Source organism: Anabrus simplex, chromosome 2 (genome assembly GCF_040414725.1).
Source record: "Anabrus simplex isolate iqAnaSimp1 chromosome 2, ASM4041472v1, whole genome shotgun sequence".
NCBI classification, from domain to species: Eukaryota; Metazoa; Arthropoda; class Insecta; order Orthoptera; family Tettigoniidae; genus Anabrus; species Anabrus simplex.
In genome coordinates this window covers 1,222,062,540-1,222,075,282 of record NC_090266.1, presented here as the reverse complement: position 1 = coordinate 1,222,075,282, position 12,743 = coordinate 1,222,062,540, and the positions used below count along the sequence as shown (strand labels likewise).

At 37.1% G+C, this 12,743-nt stretch overlaps 1 protein-coding gene across 13 annotated transcripts in view; it reads right to left on the bottom strand.

The window, feature by feature from the left end:
* The window catches only part of LOC136864815 (josephin-like protein), a 255,723-nt gene that overhangs the window by 207,434 nt on the left and 35,546 nt on the right, over positions 1 to 12,743 (bottom strand). For 11 of the 13 annotated variants that reach the window (XR_011017868.1, XM_067142252.2, XM_067142243.2 and 8 more), the window contains one exon: positions 9,446 to 9,594. The gene's annotated coding sequence lies outside the window, so the exon portion shown is untranslated. The remainder of the gene's footprint in view (positions 1 to 9,445; positions 9,595 to 12,743) is intronic. The other 2 variants (XM_067142249.2, XM_068226436.1) reach the window with 1 other exon arrangement.

Genomic DNA, 12,743 nt, shown 5'->3' with positions numbered 1-12,743 from the left:
AGATTTGATCAGTGAAAGTATTAGAATAATTAGTTCTTGTTTACTGCGACTTGAATATCCATTGGTAGCAGAGTGTATTAATGTAGTTGTAGTTAAAAGGGGGGGCTTCTATCCAAATCTTGAGTAGCTGTTTATGTTTCTTTCGAGGTAATAGAATGAGTGAAGCATCTGGAACAAATGCAAATTAACTTGAAATACTGTTGTGTGTTGTTGTGCTTGTAATGTGAGTCTGAGGTTATATTTTTTCACTTACCCCTTTCACTGCTGCTACAAAGTCTTGTGGTCTTTCTTACATTACTGTGACTAATGTCTGTTGTGGTTCTACTCCTTGTGTTGTACGTGTGGAGGGGCTGTTGTGAGGGGCAAGTAGGGGGTTGAGGGGGATAGATGTTGGGCGGGGAGTTTGCTATTGGCGTATCATGTGGTGGGAAGTTCTTATCTGTTGTCAAGGTGGGGGTAGGGGACGATCCTGCGGGCAGGACGTTAAGCTTTGGCGTGTTATGTAGAGGGGGATTTGTTGTTGAAATAGTTTCTGTTGTGAGTGTTTTTAGATTAAATATCCTAAAGAATTTGCTTTTATCTGATTTGAAAGTTTGTAACAATGTTGGCGACTGTTCTATTAACGGGCTTTTTATTTCGGCCGCGTCATTCAATTTTTTTTTTTTATTAAAATATTGATCCAAATGTTTTCAAACTCTGTAATTAGCTTCCCCTTTTCGATCCTTTTGATTATTTTAAGGTCTTTGTCTACTGAGGTATAATGATGGCCGGTTTCTTTCATATGATTACTCATTGCGGAGTATTTATTATGCTTTAAGGCGTTAAAGTGTTCCATGTACCTGGTCAGGAAACTGCAGCCAGTTTGGCCAACGTATGAAGATTTACACTGTGTGCATGTTAGTCCATATATTCCGGAACTTTGAAATTTGTTATAGTAGGAATTTACTGTGTTGTGATAGTACATACATCACACCCTCGCACTGTATGTAGAAGTTAGAGATATTATTGTCAGTATTCAATTTATTATTATTAGTATTCGATTTATTATTATTATTATTATTATTATTATTATTATTATTATTATCATAAGTATTTCATTTGTATATTTTGTCATTAATCTTTGTAAGCTGGAAGGTAACCATATATGTAGGTATGAGTAATTTGTTTTGCACGAGTGGGAAAACATTGCTTTAATAACTCTGGTAATTTGGATGAGTCATGTGGCTACCCCAGTGTCTTATGAGATGTAATTGTTGTTGTCGTCGGGAAGTTCTATTAGTCATGTATATATCCCAGTCTGAGGAGATGAGCTTGTTGTGGTACTAGGGAAATTTGTATGACTCATGGGATATACCCGAGCGCTTGTTATTGTCTTGAGACCAAGTATGAGTTCAGGGCTTGGTCTTGACTAGAGATCACTCATGATTGGCGAGCAAGGACCAATCCAGACGTATCATCTGAGAGGAAGGGGAATGCCGAAGTCTTTATATACTCCGACATCACAGCGGAAGGGAACTACTACAACTACAAGCAGTGACACTGCACGGACAAGAAGGACAACTGACGCACTGTACGAGTAGGAAGTAGTGCTGGATATACGGTATTCGAGTGACACGCCTGCAATGGACTGGACTTCAAACGTTCATGGAATGTAGTCTTGTTATGTTTGTGGAAAGTGGCTGATCAACAAATTGTGGAGGGCGTATGCATTAAGTATTGTAGTACTTGCGGAGGTCTGGCATTATATGTTGGTGAAAGGTATCTCAGACTTTCCATAATTTATGTTGAGGATCGACAGACGTGTGTATATATCTTTACAACAAGTGTTAAAATATGTGAACACAGTATTACAAGGTACAGTATCTGTGTGATGTGATAACTGCCGATTATGAGAATCGGTAAGTCGAATTGATATAGAGACAGTGAAGGGTATTTATCTTCATACATGTACATTGTTCATCGGACTATCTACAAATGGTAGCTTAGTTCTTCCTTTCGTTTTCCCACTGTTTTCATTGTTGTTGTAAATATGGAGTCTTCCAGCAATATTTTATGTGTTCTATAATTTTGTGTGTTGATGAGGTGCTCATGCACGGATTTTGTTAAGAATATAGTTAGTTATCTTAGAATCAGTGGAGTTATTGATGAACCTAAGTGCAGTTCCTACCTATTTAGTCGTTTTCAGGAGGTTAGGTAAGGCCTGCAGCAGATGTACCAGTACGCAGCATTATGTACACGCCCTGGGATATAAAGTTTATCATGCTCTATCAAAATTCGAGGGATCCATTCTGGTGAACTCGGGCGCCCATACCACGGACATTTCGATTAAATATTTTATTAATTTATTTCAAGTATTTTATTAAGTTTTTGAGTAATTTTATTTATATATTTTTATTTGTGATTTTGTTTATTATTATCATCAAATAGTTACAGTGTTATGATTAAAAAATAAGTTTTTATTAGTGTTATGTGTTTTAAAGGCTACTTGCATATCCTGCTTTTTGAGTGGATTTGCTATTTGGTGGATCGTTGAACTGGTGTAAGTAAAGGTTGCGTATTTTGATTTTTTGGTCTTTTCCGGTGCGAGATTACATGTCCCTGTAAATTCGTGTTGTAGTATTATGAACTAGCAACACAAAACCAATTTGTATTGAATAGGTGGATTAAAATAATCACTATATTGTAAGCATTTATAGCAAAATTTCAATACGGGTCTAATCATGAGACTAGTTACATGTAATAAAAACATGTGCTTGACGAAAATGATATTTTCGATATTTTATGATATAAGTTTATGCGCAAATGAACATATTATTCACATATGAATTTGGAACAACAACTTCCATTTCATTATGATTGGAGCTCGTTTTACGGCCCAGCGCATGTTCCAGCGTACTTCATATTTGCGTGAATATGTAAGATTGTCTACATATTAGTAAAGTTGTCTGTTTAGAAGACTGTATTTTCCCTTTCTCAGAAGTCTTTTGTGGTAAATGAAACAATTTTACATTTGAGTATTTTTTGACAAAATTTATCAATTAAAATAAAATTTAATAAGAGCTCCCATTTTCATTATTGTAATTACTATTATTATTGAAAAATTATTATTGTTATATCATACTCATTATTGTTGTTTTGTAACTGCAATGCACATTTTATATTAGCAAAATAGGGTAAATATAACAGTATTTCAGAAAACTATACTTGTTTAGTTATCCGTCAGATCTTTTTTCCATTTGCAAAACATGGTATAATATATAAACAACTTCAAATTCTCAAGTGATAGTTGACATAATACAAAAAGCGTTTTTCAAAACTAGATGCTTAAACAAGCACAAAGAAAAAAGAATCATGCAAATACCTTCTACAGGTACAGAGATATAATGTTTTAAATATCCTTAAAATTGCCCAGTCTAGAATGTTTTTTAGGGATATTAAGGCCCAGACCGGAATGGGTTAAATCCTAAATTTTTACGATCTTTCACATAGTTTTCTCCTTTTTTCCAGACATACATGTATTTTATTCTCAACCACAGACTTGAAACTGACACAGTCTTGACAATTCCTTAGTCAACAGCTCATCAACTTTATCAACAACTACCATAGTAAGCAAGGATGTTCCCTCGTGATCAACTCCTTACAATGCAGTAACATCTAGCAAGCCAGTTCCTCTGTATAACAATATTCTATATATTATTTAAGATGAGCATGCTTACATTTTATGAAGGGAGATTTGGCGCACAGCAAGTTTTAAAATCCCCATTTTAAAGACAATGACAGTGATATCCTTCAATAAAGGAAGAAAGTTATTTTAGTATTTAAGACTATAGATGTATTCAGCTGAGGATGGCCCATTCATAGGGGAGACTCAATATGTGACTCAATTTAAAATATAGGTCCAATTGTATTTCTTTTTTAATATTGTACTGATTAGGTTTAAATATCCCCTCCTTGTATACCAATATAATTACATAAAATGTTGCAAACAAGCTGTCAGGCTGAGTGGAGCTTTTAAAGGTAAAAAGGAACATAATATGAAGATAAAGTTGGAATTCAAGAGGACAATTTGGGGCATATACACATTTATAGCAACAGGAATTAAGTACTGGAATAATTTATCGAAGGAAATGTTTGATAAATTTTAAAGTTCTTTGAAATCATTAAGAAAATACAAGCTGAACAACTGATAGATAATCTCCCAATGACACCTTATTCCCTTACTTTGCTAATGAAATGAAGTACAGCTTTTAGTGTCCGGCTCGCCAGGTGCAGGTCTTTCGATTTGACTCCCTTAGGCGACCTGCGCGTCATGAGGAGGATGAAATGATGAAGATGACACCTACACCCAGTCCCTGTACCAGAGAAAATAACCAATGTTGGTTAAAATTCCCGACCCTGCCGGGAATCGAACCCGGGACCCCTGTGTCCAAAGGCCAGCACGCTAACCATTTAGTCATGGACCTGACACTTTACTAATAACACTTACTGAGATACATGCAACAAGTAGCTTCCTTAACATACGGTATTAGTATTTCAGAACATCTTTCTTCGTAGCTAGTTACCAATTATTAACATTAAAAATAACGGAGGCTGCTGACGTTTGTTAGCTTCAGCATGGCAATTGCCTTCCTTTTATTTCTTGCCGCCACAATACATGCAGTGGGAAAGATACTTTTCTGTATTTAGTTATCGACTGGCAGTAATGAAAACCACTCTTCATTTTGTTGCTTGTTCCCATCTGTGCCCATGCACGTGGAGTCAACTTTCTGTTATCATCTGCAAATAGCTATGACTGGAGCTCCTTTGTCCGTGGAAGCTATTCAGGACCAACACCCTATGCAAATTTAGCAGTGCGCCCGGGCAATGTTGCCAAGCAGGCATCAATCCGTTCAACCACAAGGTTACTGTCCATCCACCCAGTCCGATTCACCATCACCCGTACACCTTTCAATTCACTGATACCTTCAGAATGGTTTTCCTTTTAAATATCATGTAAGATGATAGCTTTTGTACATCACCAGTTATGTACAACATGACCCATCACATTTACTTTTTTATAGGTGCCAGTTCATATCATTGCACTGGATTCCCCCTCTCCTGTTGACAGTGTTATCAAGCGGGTTAAGCTCACAGCTGGCACATTTCACTTGTAACTGTGTATCCATATTGTCTTATCTACATAATCACACAGTCTTTTTTCGAGGTCAGGGTGCTTCACATTTTGGCTGCGAAATTCCCAGCAATTACCGTATTTATGTGAACAAACACCACATATCATTTTTTTCTTTTTAATTTTGAGGTAAAAAATTGCAGTGTGGGTTTTATTTGCCTCATGGTTGGCAACACGGTCCGGGATCACCAAGTTTTCAATGTTAGCATTAGTCCGCCACTAGCGAGGAGATAACAAATGTCTAGCAACTGAAGGGAGTAAATGTATCAACTATTATGAATATATATACAAATCTGAACGGGGTTGCTTTGATGGGAAACGTGTAGTTGTGCTTGCCAATTCAGTTCTCCCCGCTAGGTCCGTTGGCTTTTAATGTTAAATTAGCGAGTGAAAACCAACGACAGCGGCTAGCAGGTTTTCTGGCAGATTCTAACTTGAATAGCTGGAATCTACATGGAAATATCATTGCTACTAAATATGATTTTATTTATCAGCATAGTACCGACGATCCTAATTATGTATTAGTAAGCAAGGCTTTATATTTTAATGCTAATGAAAATTAAAAGTCTACATAGTGATGCATCATGGCTTTATTTATTACTTTGCTGAAAATAGGAAATTGGAGTCTTTCTGGTATAATCATCTGTCTCGCTTTTTCTGGCTCTACTTCATATGACGGGGCTGGTGGGTCTCAGACATTTGGTCAGAAGCATACTATATGGCCCTGGTCTCGGCGACCTGTCAACAGGTGATGGTCAGCTGACGGCATACCAGACGGGAAGTGCCATCATTACCCTCCAGCCTGCGCTGTCTAGAAATGGTGGATTGCGCCTGTTATGCATGTTTTATAACTTGGAAATTAATGTAAACTGTGATATATTGGTTGTCATGTCATTCAATATGTGATGATATACGTTTGACCACACCCCTTTTCCAATAAATATAGTAGTTTGAAATTCTAGGGGGAATTGGAGAAAAACTGCAGATTTATAAGATCCATCTAATGGGACTGTGCCAAACTCAGTTGGCAACCCTGCGTGGGCCGTAGTGTCATTCTTCTGTGAACATATCCATTCTCCAACTACTTGACGTGTGCATTGACCGGCCTTTTAAGGCGGCAGTGAAGCAACTGTACACACGTTGGATAGCAGACGAAGCGCACAAATTTACGCCTACTGGAAAAATTAATCGCCCAGAAGCGAGGCAATTTGTGAATGGATAAAATGTGCGATGACGAATGCAAAGAAGGGAGCATCAATGTACAGTATCTTTATTTTATCTTATACTGTGCATTTCCATACAATTTTAAGATACACAATTACAGCACAGTTTACCTATTGCAGGATGCCAGACGCTGCTGCTACAAGTGTAGTATAATATTGCGTTTACTGTTTTTGTTGTGACTCCTGCACTTAACTAATTTATGTACTGTTTATCATTTTTATTTGCTGATTCATGTACTATTTATAATTTTTATTTGCTAATCTATGTACTGTTTATATTTTTTATTTAAGCCTTTATAACTTATTCAAATAAAGTAAATAAAAAACCCACACTTTCCAACTAGAGAATAAAGTAGGTGTAAACAAAACCATGTGATTTCGACCGCTTTACACTTCACTTGTCCGCCCAGTAAATAGTCCATTTCTAAATTTCATAGAACTGTAACGAGTTGTTTAAGACAGTTTGAAGTACTGAGTGCAAAAATATTAGGCCTACTGTTCTAAGCTTCTAGCGAATCTTAAACATCCCATATATGCTCGCAGAAAACCTCCTATTTATCTATCTGCCAAGATCACGAATGCACAACTTTGATTCTGTTCGCTGCAGTGGTTATGCACAAAGCGGTTCATGCATGTGTAATACATAAAAAGAAGAGAGAAGACTTGTGTTAAATATATTTAATAAGTTTATAGAAACTTATCCCAACCGTGTAATTGATGATATCGCAAAACTAACATCTGAGTTCACCGGTGTGTCTGTTTAAAGTGTTTACATTGCACGAAAAGAATTATCCACCGTCGGTCATGTTACTATCGGAGAAAGAGACCACGTTTGAGAAGTGTTTTAGGTGTGGAGTGTGATGAATTTGTAAGTAATTTAGGAGAGGATTCTAGTAATGTAAGAGACAATGAATCTTCCGATCCATAGGGAATCTAGCACCTTGCAAGTTCAGATTAATGAAATACCTGTCATGTAAGTAGGCCTACTTGTTAATTTACATCGCAAATATATTTTATAGCAATGAATGTATCTTTATCATCTCGGTCAGTATGAAACACTTAACTATGATAGGAAAAAATGTAACTGTGTGGGATTCTTCACACCTTGAATTCATTCTCTTTGTAGTTTTTCCCACTATTATGTCAATTAACCAAAAATCCTTCCAATCACTCAATACTGTCTGCAACGAAATGTTCTTGGAAGGGAGTCAATTCTTAATAACTGTACTATTGAGCCCACATATCATTTATCTGAATTTATTTCCTTTTCATTACCACTAAAGCAGTCACAATGACAGTTTTGTGTTTCTACCATATAAAAATGGCCACTCAATTGTCTCAAACATAATATACAGGGTTATTCACCTAAGATGTTACACACTGAAATAACTTCTAAACCATTAAAGATATCGGCATTCTGTTTTAATAATGTTATTTGTTTTACGTCCCACTAACTACTCTTTTACGATTTTCGGAGACGCCGAGGTGTCGGAATTTAGTCCCGCAGGAGTTTTTGCGTGCTAGTAAATCTACCGACACGAGGCTGACGTATTTGAGCACCTTCAAATACCACCGGACTGAGCCAGGATCGAACCTGCCAAGTTGGGGTCAGAAGACAAGCGCCTCAACCGTCTGAGCCACTCAGCCCGGCACATTCTGTTTTTGTATTCATAAATGGTACCCAGGGTCTTGTAAAATAACGTCCTACTTATTCTCATGGAGTGATTAATAACCGAGATATTGATACTAACTCCATATTCTTAAATGGAATGTCAAGAATGCATACAGCTGGACTAAAAGTTCAACTGCGTACAAGTTGAAATATCTAAGTATTTTCAAAATCGGACAGTTACTTTTTGTGATATCAATAAGAATGCATTTGGGCTTTTGCATGCCGCATCAGACAGCGTACAGTCGGCCAAGGACGTATTGGCAAGCGAGCTGTTTCCTGGCATTGATTCCAGCCACATAATGGATACCAGGCATGTACTGTAAACTATCGAACACATAATGTGATGTACCATAACATACCGTGGGTGTGCAACGTTACTGTATGACTGGCGAACACACAACGGGGAAGGGAGATTATTCATTTTCTTTTCTAGAAGGAGCTCTTCCGGTGTCCTGTACTATGTTTATTTTTCAATTCATACAGTAGTATGTTCTGTACACTGAAACCAGTGCCAATTATAGTTTTCGTTATGTTCCTTTGTAGTCAAAGTAGTAATTTTATTCCTTTTTAAAAACATCACACCTCCCTGTACTGAGTTCACCTGTCATACACACACCCATCACATGTGTACGATATGCTTACATTCCTGGTATCCATTCTGTGGCTGGAATCACACTCAAGAACCTGCTTGCGTGTCAATATGTCCTTGCCCGACTTCACGCTAACTGATGCGGCATGCAAAACAGTGCATTCTGTTCTTATTGATATCTCAAAAACTAACTGTCCGATTTTGAAAATACTTACATATTTGAACTTGTACGCAGTTGAACTTTTAGACCAGCTGTATTAAATTGTGCCATTCTATTTCAAAATATGGAGTTAGTATCAATATCTTGGTTATTGATCACCCCATGAGAATACGTAGCAAATTGATTTACAAGCTCCTGGGTACCATTTACTAATATGAAAACAGAATGCCGATATCTGTAATGATTTAGAAGTTATTTCCGTGTAACACCTTAGGTGAATAACCCTGTATAAAACAAATCATCACAGACCAAATGTCTCAAAATTGTGCCTGAGGCTTCGTGATGAATGCACATGCTTCAAATTTTGACCTATACGCTCTGATGAGAGTATCTATGAATAGAACTCCCTTTCTCGATACAATATGAAGCACTGCCCTTAACACAGGAATAACAGACAATCACGAATTAAGACAAAATTGCACCTATACTATTTGTATACTGGTTTCTGCATGCTAGATTCTTGGAGTGTATGATGGCGTAATAAATAAACTGCATTGCAAGAAAACTATTTCAGCCTCAGTTCCTTCAAATTGTTAATTATTTAATTCAATACCTTAGCTATAAACTCTACCTGTCATATAGAATGTAGGTTCATCCAAAAACATCCATTTCTTCAGGTTATCTTCCTCAGGACTCTGAAGTAAGACTTGTAGTGATATTATCCATCAATGGTGAAGTTATAAGCACCAGCAAAGGCTGCAGTTAATTTGCCCCTACCTGCTGTTCAAAAGTAAACAACAAAGCAAAATCAGGATAATCCAATGTACGATGACTTATTAAATAAAATCAAGAGAGAAAAATTGGTTGTTGAAAAGGAAAAATATTGGGAAGAATGACAGAAAAAAAAAGAATGTTTATAACAGCAGTATGTAATCTCTAATAATGCATTCAATCACCTAAACATTTCTGCTCAACAATGACACCTAGCATATTTATATAAAGATATACATATACCATAAAAAACACCGTATTTGTACACATGTACCCTCTTTTCAATTCACTCTTCAGTAGATGATGTTCCTACATGGGTCATCATTTACAGACTGGTTTATCCTCAAATTGTTAGCAGATTCAATTAGCAATTATAGTTCAACATTATCTTATTTAACCTTTCAAGTGGTACATTTCTCTTGAGTAGCTACGAACACAGTGGCACATTTTCCATAAGGTAATGGCAAGTAACATAGTGAGATACTCTTGTGTAGTATAGTATTTTTATCAGGTTCAAAAAGTACAAAATATGTATCAAGCTGTCAGAAATGATCATAGTACGAAGGGCATAGCGTCTGGCTCGCTGAGGAAAGCAACGGGAACTTGCAGTCACATACTTTTAATTGGTCAGGTATTTTCGTTAGGTTTAAAAAAACGAAGTCTCGCTATCAAGCTATTAACATGATTCCAGTGCCAAGGGCAAGGAAAGAGAATCTGTCTCTGAGGGGAAAGCAACGGGAAACAACTTTTGATCCATATGGTTCATTTTTAGAGGGTCATCAAACCAGGTGTCTTTTCCTATATACACCAAGAAATTCCACACATAACCAGACTTAGATTCACACAGTTCAAATGATTCAATACCGAATCTTGAACGCTTAGACGGCATGACATGACAAATGTCGCTTCCACAACACAAGAGACTCATCTACAGACACACTGCTTTCGGGTGCGTGCACACTTCGGAATCTGCTATTCAAGTCATCCAGAATAGGTTTCAATTTGTAGAGTTTCTTCGAACTACATGGGGATTCATCGTATGTTTCGTTATCGACAAAGTGTAAGAATTTGAGAAGACGAAATCTACTTTCAGAGAACAGCTCCAAAAGTATAGGAGTCTCTAATATCTATCTACGAGAAAAGTAGCTCTTATCGTGAGGGAACTGATGAATGCCTTGCAAAAGAAAGAATGCAGGTTAAGTCATAATTTCATCTTTATTCGTGTCAGTCCACTGATTCACTCTCGAATATAGTTTCTAGGTCAGTGTGCTTCCTAAAAACTGTTCAGCATTCCGGTTGGCTTCCCTACTTATTAGCTCTCCTAATTCAGGAGTGATAAACAATTGAACATATTCTTGCACATTATTTACGTCTTCAATTTGTACATTTAGTCCAGGTTGTGCCGTAAATATAAATCTCGGGCGTTCAGATCCTACCTTCGTCCTTACACAGAGCTGAATATCATCACTAGTCGCCTGAGTTGCTTTCATCATTGCACTCGCTATCTCCTGACATTTCAACAGTAGTCTCACTATCGGATGACACATCACTCTCCGAATTGTCACAGTGTAATAAATCAAACAGGTCTTCTCAACAGACGTTTCCAAGCTCCGCTTGCACCTGCCATAATGCACTACTCTCAGCAGCCTGGCGGCCGGTACTAGCTGGCTGCCAGCTGGGCGCGGAACGAAAACATTTCGCCTGGTCACGCTGTTTTACAAGAGTGATGCTATAGGCAAAGCTTGAAATTAACATACACGCACAAAGGATTCCTACGACAGAATAAGTCATCATATCCATCGCCGAAAGACATTTACAATGTGATGATGGAATATTCCGTCATGGCCACTTAAGAAGCCATGCAGCTAAGACGATTTAATCCATCATTACCGCTTGAAAGGTTAAGCCTAATTCTTAAACTAGGAAACACAATGTAAAAAGTGCCCACAGAATGATAAATGCAAACAAATATGATTCAAATATTAATACATTTACAGGTAACAGGAGGAAACGCTTGCAGGCTTCCGCACCTTTCCCCTACATGATAGTTTATTACCACTGGTTAGTTTACAGCAGACTTTGTTTATGTGTGTAAGCCTACAGAATATACACCAAGCGAAGCAAGGCATTAAGGGGTTAGCAGTTTATTGTGACGCACTTGGTAACGACATCTGTGTTGAATTCTGGATGCGACATACTACAGCAGGGCATCACAAATCCCAGACACCAGATCACCCTTTATATATTTAATTCTTGGTTTAATGTTGCTGAACTATTGCAAAGTGCGCAACCCCCTGACACTCCGTACAATTTATCAAACTCAGATGAACAAGCGAATGACGTTAGATAAGTATGGGTGATTTCTGCTTTGACACTAATGTTATTACCTATTAAATAATAATCTAGTCTGCATTATGTAAGCAATAGAGGAAAAAGTAATGTTCAGTACAAATGTTTGGGTGTCGAGAAAACCTCTAGTAAAGAAAATATTACAGGCATAGAAATAACTCAAATATACTTTCCATGTATATAACCCGAATAATATCCTGTGATGCAGTTCCTTTCCTATAAAAATACAGTAGAAGTCTGTTATAGCGAGAATTCATAACAGCGAAAAATTTACTCGTTATAATGGATTGTCTTTATATCCAATTTTTGCATAAAAGTAGGAAAACCCCCCATATACATTAAGATCGGTATGAAATGGCAATCAGTTTGTTCAAAACTTGTGTTTCCGCAGATGATATCCACACTACGGCTTACTTGTATGTAATTTTTCGAAATCTGGTACTATGTGAAGGTGTATGTTTAATTACATTCTGAAAAAAGTATAGTACCGTATTTCTCCGAATCGAAGATGAACACCACTTCTTCCTTCAAAAAATCTTAATCAGGTTCAAAAAGTACTTTGAAAAATTATATGAATGCCTTTGTTGTACAGTAGGCCTACGCTTTTTTAGAGTATTTTTAGACGCCGAACATTAACTTTCATCATGCTCTTTTTTTTTTTTTCTGGCGGCTGCACAATTATTCTTTATTTCTGCGGGTTTAAGGACCATTAACTTTAAATTGGCATCATAACACCGAAGAGAACCCGTTGAAAATTTGGCGGCAATACCTATTCCATGCGTCTCTACAATACGACGATCCATCAGGAA